Here is a 9,165-nt window from a genome sequence, read left to right on the forward strand (position 1 = left end):
GGCCCGGAAGCATGAACAGGGTGAGGGGTGCAGGGTGCTGGCTCAAGGGGAGACGGGTGAAGACATGAGGGCAGGGTGAGCGGCTCAGGAGACAGATACAGGGTGAAGCCTCATCCATGGAGGAGGAAGATGCACTCTGGGCCAGCAGCCAGGCGGCTGGGGTCACCCCGGCTCTGTCACTGCCTGACTGTGTGACCTCAGGATGCCATGCCTCCATCTGGACCCGAGAATCCACAACTGCCATCGTTGTTGCTGTTTAGTCTCTCATTCAGGTCCGACTCACTTGTGACCCTATGGACGGTAACCCGCCAGCCTTCTCTGTCCATGGGATTTCCCAGGCAAGAATACCGGAGTGGGTTGCCATTTCCTTCTCCAGGGGATCTTCCCAACCCAGGGATCGAACCCGCGTCTCCTGCATTGCAGATGGCTTCTCTACCGCTGAGCCACCACGGAAGCTCTACACAACTGCTACTGGAGACCACCGAAGTGGATCCATTATTTGACAAACGGGGAAACTGAGGCTTCAAAACTGCTTTTCTGAGCTGGTTTAATCCTCAGGGACAAGGATAAGCTGGGAGCTGCTCGCAGTCACTCATAGCTTCGTCCGAATGAGATCCCAGATTCTCAGCCACCTAGTGTCCCTTAGACCCAGGGGCCCTAGGAGGCGGGGTGAAGGCAGGCTGGGGCTCCCTGCATGGCTCTGGTTGCACAATCACAGTGTCCGTGGCTGTGACCAAGGCAGGTGACACATGCACTCTGGGGGTCGCCCTCGGGCTCTGCAGCCTGGGGCCCAGGCTCCCGCCTCCCCACACAGCCCAACTTGCGCTCCCTCTGCCATTTCCTGACTCTGTGCCTCTGGGCAAGTCACTTCCTGTCTCTGAGCCTCAATTTCCTCTTCCGGAAGAGGAGATGATAGCAGTACCCATCCTCCTGGCTGTTGGGAGGATTTTCTCTGCCCCGGCCCCACGGGCCCGCTGGTCGGTCCTCACACACACCAGGTGTGGGCGTACCTCAGGGCCTTCGCATGGGCTGTTCCCTTTGCCTGGAACACCATTCCTGAGGGCGGCCTGCTCTCACTCCTTCAGGTCCCTGCTTAATCGTCACAGCTCAGCCAGGCTGCCACTAACGCCTGACACCCTCTTCCCGGTTCGTCTCTGTAGCTCTTACCACGTCCCGATAGAGCCTGGTTTTTCCTTGTCTGTCTGCTGTGTTCAGGATGGCAGCTCTACTTGTGACTCTCTTGATCATCGTTAGGTTCCCAGCCCCCAGCATGGCACCTGGCCAAAGAAGATGCTCGAGAGACTTGCAGAATGGATGAATGGATGAATGAATGAATGTAAGGTGCTTGGCACTGTGCCCTGCCCACAGTAAGCACTCCACGCCCCATGTCCTAATGTGGTGAGCGGTGTTATTTTTAGCTTTCCAGGGCCCCTTCCCCCCAGCCCCCTCAGGCCCCGTCCTCACCAGCGCTCCCTGCCCAGCCCGGCTCCCCAGCCTGGCTCTCGGCTGCCCGCATGGTCTGGTTCCTGGGTCAGGGTGACCTCAGGGAATCGCAGGCCTGCGGGGCACGTGCCCTCAGGCTCTGCCTCTGGCTCTGCTCACATCCCCTGGGGGCAGAGGCTTCTGGGAAATGGGCAGGGCAGTGCTTTGAAGCTCCCTCTCGTCAGACCCGCTGAGCTCCTGGGCCTGCCTCCGTCATTGCCCGGGGCGACCCCGTGATTGCATAAACGGAGACGGGGAGGCTGGAGAGGGGCCCACCACGTTGGGGGGGCTAGACCTCAGGGCTCCTGAAATGTCCAGGGCAGCTTCTGGAACCCCGGAACAGGGCTGGGGCTCGAGCCTGTTTTCCAGATGGGCAAGACTGAACCTCACACAGGCTTCGGGGCCAGGCTTGGCTCTCAGACTCCCACCTCCTGGCTGCGGCATGACCTGAGGCTGGTCCCTCGGCCCCTCTGAGCCTCAGTTCCTTGTCTGTAGAAGGAGGCACATGCGTGGTACCCAGCTCACAGGGCGTTTGGGAAGGCAAGACCAGCCACCCCACCGGCATCTAGGATCTGGCCCCTGCCATTGGTCACCCCCGGCTCCTGCGCCCCAGGGACCCTTGCCCCATTCAGGGGCCTGGCATCGTTACCTCTTTGTTGCGGTAACTGACGGCCCTGGAGGTTGTTACTGCTTTATTTTTTCCCTTCTCTGGCTTCTCCCCTCCTCATCCCAGCCTCCCTCCTCCAGAACAAGCTTGTTTTTGTTTTCTGTTTTTACGGCTCCATAAATGAGTCACGGGCCCGATTTGATTTAATTTTCGTTGTAATTGTTATCTTTTCAAGCTTGTTTTTTTCCACTCGGTTACTCACGAGACCACAAAACCTAAACAGGACGGGGCCTTCCCCGGCCCGGCCTCCTGGTTCTCCGGGGGCTCAGGGCTAGGGTCACCAGCTCCCAGAGGACTGAGGTGGGGGTCCATGGGGCTCCTGGGAGGAGGCGGTTCGTGTCCCGAGTCCTCAGGCTATAGCCCTGTTTTGCATGCTGTGTGACTTGGGGAGAGTCGCTGAAGCTCTCTGGGCCTGATTCCCTAACATCCTCCCTGGCAAACTTCAAAACAGGGAGTCAAAAAACTCAGATAGCTTGGCAATGTGAAGAGTGAGGGGTGGGCTACTGGGTGCTGGCTGCCGTGAACTGGAGAGAACACGCCCTTTTCAGCTGCTTCTTAGCCAGCCAGATGCTTCTTCACGTGGCCCAGGTCTTTCCATTTATCAAGAGAAGCCAGAAGTCCGAGGTCATGTGTGAAAAGTCTGGATTTTTAAATGCCGGACCAAAAAATCAAATTAAAAACAACACACAGAATGCAAGTCGGTGGACACCTCTGGTTTGGAAGGCTCTAGAAGCTGTGGCTGGCGTTCTTCCTCCCACCACGCCTTTGCCTGAGCAGCGCCTTCTTCCTGGGGCACTCTGTCCCCTTCTCACCTCATCACCCCTTCACGTGGGCGTGTCCCTGCCATCCCCCAGCTCCCTGGGCATCCCTGGTCACCGAGGAGTTCGGACCAGCCTCTTAGTCATTTTTCCCATGGACGGTGAACTCAGGAGGAAGCAGCTTTCGTCCACTTTTGTATCCCCGGCATCTGGCGCCTAGTGGATACCCAAGCTGCTTTCATTTTTATGGTATTACTATTTTCTCCATGGCGCGTTTGTCTTGTTTATTTGAGACCACCTTTGTAATAGGAAAACTAGCTCCTTCATTGTTAAAAATTGTAAAAATATGTTTTCCTGGTTTCTTATTTGTTCCTGAAGTGGGGCACAGTAATCCTTTAGTTATTCAAAAACTGGAGGTGCTGGACTCGTCCCTCTTGGGATGTGGAACGGGCTGCAGGAGCCAGGGAGGGGCTGAGGGATAGGGACTTTGCAGGAGGGAAGGCAGGCAGGACCCCAGCGGGCCTGAGGAGGGGCTGGGGGCTGCTCCCCAGAGGCGTGGTTACAGCCACGTGACCAGCGCCCACCAATCAGGTGCATCTGGGCCTGTCTTCTGACTCAAAAGCTGGAGGTGGTGGAAGCGGTACTCAGGAGTCCATTCTGGGGTGGGCGGGGCCGCAGCGTCCTCTAGGTTTCCAGAGTTTGTGGTGGGCAGCCCAGTTAGGGGAGCAGGGACCAGGGACCCTGGGGGTGGCCACAGCGCAGACCAGATAACTCTCTCCATGATTATGTCAGGTTGGTCACATGCAACGAAAGGGATATGTGCTGTCATGCCATTTTATTTACATCTATTTAAATATATCAACACTCCCTTTGCTTTGATCATCCTAAGAATTTGTATAATTTGTGTTATTGTGTTAGGTCAAGGAGAAAAACCAATTTATTTTCACTTTTCTTTTGTTTTTTTACTTTGCAAGACAGGTTCTAGGCAAATTTCTCTATGGTTGATCTTCTTTTCTGAGGTTTTGGCCCAGTTCTCAGTGAATTCACATTAGGTGGTTTTTTCTTAGAACAAATTGTCCACCTTTATCTTCTGAGCTCCTGCCTGGGGTCTTCGAGAGTGCCCTCCTCCACACTCCTAGGTGGAGCTCTTGTTCTGTGAGGGGGACCAGGGTCTCCAGTGGCCGGGCACCCCGAGGACCCCTCCTAGGCTAGGGCCTGTCTCTTATTACCACCACCTGTGGCCTCAGCCTCCTCACCTGGCCCAGCCTTTGCCTCCCTTTCTCTCTTGCCTTTCCGTTTTTCTCTAAGCTAGGACCTAACTCTCTCTTTGGTGATGCTCTGGCCTGGAATGGAAGCTTGATGGATGCTTAAGACCATGGAGTCCCAGTCTGTAGAATTGTTCTCATCAGGACAAAGGTGTCACCGGTTCACCAGCTCTCAACTGACGGAAAGTAAGAAACTGTTAATCAATCAATTGTGTCTGACTCTTTGTGACCCCATGGACCATAGCCTGCCAAGCTCCTCTGTCCATGGGAATTCTCCGGGCAAGCATACTGGACTGGGTGACCACTCCCTTCTCCAGGGGATCTTCCCAACCCATGGTTCGAACCCAGGTCTCCTGCATTGCAGGTGGATTCTTTACCATCTGAGCCACCAGGGAAGCCCCTCAGTTGACTAAGCCCCTGCAATTCTAGAATTCTAACACACTGGAGGCCTGGTATACCGAGTCATCTGTTCGCTCAGTAAGCATTTATTGAATATCTATTATGTGCGAAGGGCTTCTCAAGTGGCTCAGTGGTAAAGAATCTGCCTGCCAGGCGGGAGACACATGTTTGATCCCTGATCAGGAAGATCCCCTGGAGTAGGGAAATGGCAACCCGCTCCAGGATTCTTGCCTGGAGAATCCCTTGGACAGAGGAGACTGGCAGGCTACAGTCCATAGTGTTGCAAAAGAGTTGGATATAACTTAGAGACTAAATAGCAACGACATTTTGGGCTAAGCACTGGGAGAACAGTGAACAAAATGGAGTAAAACGATGGATGAACTCTCTGCTTTCATGGCCCTTATATTTGAACCAGGGAGATAGTCAAGAAACAAACGAGATAGAGTATGTCAGATAGTGGAATAAATGGAAGTGTGGGGGTAGGGGGCGGGAGTATGGGGGCTGTGGTGTCACTGAGGCCATCACAGAAGGGCCAGGAGGCTGGAGGAAAGTGAGGGACTGGCTCTGTAGATGTCTGGGGCAGAGGGTTCAGATGCTGGGAACTGCAGATGCAAGTGACCTGAGGTAGAAAAATCTTGCATTGTTGAGGGAAGATAAGGAGAGTGATCTGGCTGAGTGAGCCCATGGGAGGGTTGAGGGGGGACGAGATCCGAGAGGCCATCAGGGTTGGGATCACCCGGGGCCCTGTGGGCGACAGGAGGCGGGGCTTGGCTGCAAGTGAAGTGGAAGCCCCGGGAGGGTTCTGAGCGCAGGTGTGCAGGGCCTGACTCAGGCTGGATCACAGGTTTCTGACCCTGGGCCTGTTGACACTTGGGCCAACGATCCCCTGTTGTGGAGCTGTCCTGTACATCACAGGGGTCAGAGCAGCACCTCTGGCCTCTCCCTCCTGGCTGTCAGGAGCACCCCCCTCTCCCACCCAGTCCTGAGAGCTAAAAATATCTCCAGACATTGTCAAATGCACCCTGCCCCGGATCACCCCTGAATTGAGAACTACTGGTCTAACAGGATCCCTCTGGCTGGGCATGGGGAAGGCGACAGCAGGGATTCTGGGATGAGGAGGGAGTGGGGCTGGAGGAGTGGTTGGATTCTGGATCTAATTTTTTAAAATATTTATTGATTTTTATTTGTTTATTTGACCGCACTGGGCTTAGTTGTGCCTCATGCAGGATCTTTAGTTGCAGCATAGGGGATGCAGTTCCTGCTGCTGCTGCTGCTGCTAAGTCACTTCAGTCGTGTCCGACTATGTGCGACCCCATAGACGGCAGCCCACCAGGCTCCGCCGTCCCTGGGATTCTCCAAGCAAGAACGCTGGAGTGGGTTGCCATTTCCTTCTCCAGTGCATGAAAGGGAAAAGTGAAAGTGAAGTCACTCAGTCGTGTCCGACTCTTTGCAGTTCCTGACCAGGGACCAAACCCAGGCCCCCGTCCCACCCCACCCCACATTGGGAGCTTGGAGTCTTAACCACTGGACCACCGGAGAAGTCCCTCTGGATCTATTTTGAAGGCGAAGTCAGTAGGATTTGTTGGCCCAAGCAAGGGTCGGTAAAGGTGCTGTCTTGCTGAGTGGGTGGGGGGTGGGGCGGGAGAGGCTGCATCAGGAGGTTTCTTTTCTCAGGTGCCAGTTCAGTAGGTCTGAGATGGGTCCCAACCTGGCCTTAAGTGATGCTGAGGTTTTCAAACTCTGCTTCAAATAATTGAAGTATCCAGAGGATGCACTTGGATGGCTGGCATGGGGGTGTCTCTTCCAGGAGTGAAGACACGGTCAAGTGGGCAGGGGGTCCCTCATTTCAACCAGATCTGGAGATTCTACCTAAGATGTTTCAGGAAGGGGCTCTGAGATTGACGAAAGCCTCAGAACTTCCACTCAAGGGTAAGGGTTGCAAACTCAGGTACCTCCAGGGCCAGGAAAACGGCACACACGGTGAACTAGCTGGTGAGAGGGACAGGCTCATCTAAAGTATGGGCACCACTCAGTTTCAGCCCAGTGTCTCCAAGGCGAGGGCTTGCAATTTCTCATGAGAAATGTAAGTCTGGATTGATTATTCGATATTGGAGTCAATCTATAAATATACAGGCCAGATTTGGCCTGAGGGCCATGAGTTTGATACCTCTGTTCCCCTCTACGTGCTTATGTGCTAAGTTGCGTCTGACTCTTGGAGACCGATTGGGCTATAGCCCTCCAGTTTTCTCCGTCCATGGGATTTTTCAGGCAACAATATTGGAGTGGCCTGCCATTTCTTTCTCCAGGGGATCTTCCCGACCCAGGGATCAAACCCGCATCTCCTGTATCTCCTGCATTGCAGACAGATTCTTTACCTGCTGAGCCATCGCCTCTCCTTTTGCAGATGGGGAGTCAGAAGTGTAGACGCTCCAGAGAGGGGGATAGGGTGATACAGGGCACCAGGCAGGAGGAAGAGCTTGGACTCAGCTCTGAAAAACAGTCAGATTCCAGCAAAAAAAAGAGAGAAGGCCAGGAGGTGGAGGAGTGTGAGCAAGGGCATGGAGGTGGGGGGGTATGCAGACTGCTTTTGAGGGTGAGGGAGGTAAGGAGAGATAGAACCAGGGAACCAGGGAAGGGAGTGTGATCATGGGGGCGGGGGTGGTGCTGAGAAATAAATGAAGGGGCCAGGCCGAAAGCCTGGCTGGAAAAATCACTAAAGGATTTTAATGATATTGATAATTTCACTTCCGAAATTGTTTGGCAACGAGCAGCTCGTTTTTTCACCACGGGCTCTGGGTTCTTGGCAATCCCCATGTACACCAGGGAGTGTTTGCCCAACAAGCAACATTCTCGTTCGCAGATTATTTTCAAACGCCATAAAAATTTTCATAAGTACTAAATTAGAAATTTAATAATGAATTGTGAAGTTAGAGTAGATTCATGAAAAGACATTAATTTCTATTTAGCAGGTTTCTTCAAGTGTTTTAGAGGCAAGACAATTTTTTTCCCAATCTCCCTTGCAAATTTTCCACCTCGCAGCAGCCAATATTTGAGGTGGCATGTGCAAAAATAGCTGATGTGTAATGATAGAAAGGGGTAAGTGAGGTTTAGAGAGAGTCCAGGAGAGTTCGCTTTCAAGGGGTGGATCAGAGTGGGCTCCCTGGAGGAGGTGGTTTTGAATCTGAGTGGCAGAGGATGGGGGAAGTGTAGACCAGGCACTTGGATTAAGGTAGTGAGAGCCTGCCAGGCGGAGGGCCCCAATTGTGCAAATGTGAAAAGGTGGGAATAATGAGAGGAGAGTCTGGAAAGAGTTGGGGGCTGGGCTAGTGATGGTGGACAGCAGCGTGAGAACCAGAAGGCAGAGGCCAGGGGCACAGCCAGGGCTGAGAAAACAGCATGTAAAGAGGAGCGGGGAACTGAGCTCTTCTGTGCAGATCACTTGCGGGTGCAGAAGGGTACTTGTGAGTGTCCTGTCCTGTCCATGTCCTGGCGCCCTTTCCCCTCATCCGAGCAGAGTCATCTTAGATGAAATGCAAGAACGAGTGACTGTGTTACTGCCCATGGAACGCCCAGCCCTGCGCGGAGGGCTCCTGCGCGGAGGGGTGTCAGCTCACTCGTTCCTACTGTCAGTGGTACGAGGGAGGTGTTACTACGATCCCCATGGTACAGAGGACTTGAAGGCCCAGAGACCTTAAACATCACGCCTGAGGTTGCACAGCTAGGAAGCAGCAGAGTGGAACTGGAACCCAGACCGGTCCAAGCCCAGAGTCCGTGCCCTCCCTGTCCTCTGTGATTACTTACGTGCTCCCGCATAAGTAAGTATTGGACCCGCAGGATCGCTTTCATTCCCTCAACACCCCAGCATGCTCACACGGGCATGAGAGCTCCTGACCTCTCACTCAGGTCTGGCTCCGTGTGATTTGAGTACAACCATCATGTTTGTCAGAGGGGTAAACTGAGGCTCTGAGAGATGGAGGCACTTGCGTGAGGTCGTACAGCTCAGAGGGGCAAAGTCAAGGTTTGAATTCTTGGGTCTAGCTGACCCTGGAGCCCACTTTCCTTCCACCAAGTAATATAACTGCCTGTCTTTCTTTGTCTCTATTTCCACATCTGATGAAGAGGGGGTGAGGACAATGTCCACCTCATAGGGTCCACATGAGGATCAGCTCAGTGCCTGGTGGACGGTAGGTGCTTTAAAGATGATGGCTGTGATTATTGTGCAAAGGTGGCTGCACATTAAATGAGTGAATTCATGTCAGGCGTCCAAGTACCGCTTCGTGTCTAAGGGCACGTTGTAGGTACTCCCGAAATGCTAGAATGTATTATTATTAGAGGACCCACCATGGGGACAGCCTCACAGGCTGCCAAACCCGCTTCCTTCCCATCCTGCCTTCTTCTACTACTTTGTCTCTTCATCTGACCAACTGGCTTCAGAGTCCGGGACAGGATCTGGAGGCTAAAAGGATGCAGGGTTTCCTGCCCATTAGTCAGAGAGATGCTGAGAGCCCTAGATAGTGAGTCCAGAATTCTGAACCTGAACTCTGGCCCTGCTCTGTGACCTCTGGCAAGTGCCTTGCCTTCTCTGAGCCTCAGG

The sequence above is a fragment of the Giraffa tippelskirchi genome, chromosome 13 (assembly GCF_054371585.1).
Source record: "Giraffa tippelskirchi isolate mGirTip1 chromosome 13, T2T-mGirTip1v1.2.pri, whole genome shotgun sequence".
Taxonomy (NCBI): Eukaryota; Metazoa; Chordata; class Mammalia; order Artiodactyla; family Giraffidae; genus Giraffa; species Giraffa tippelskirchi.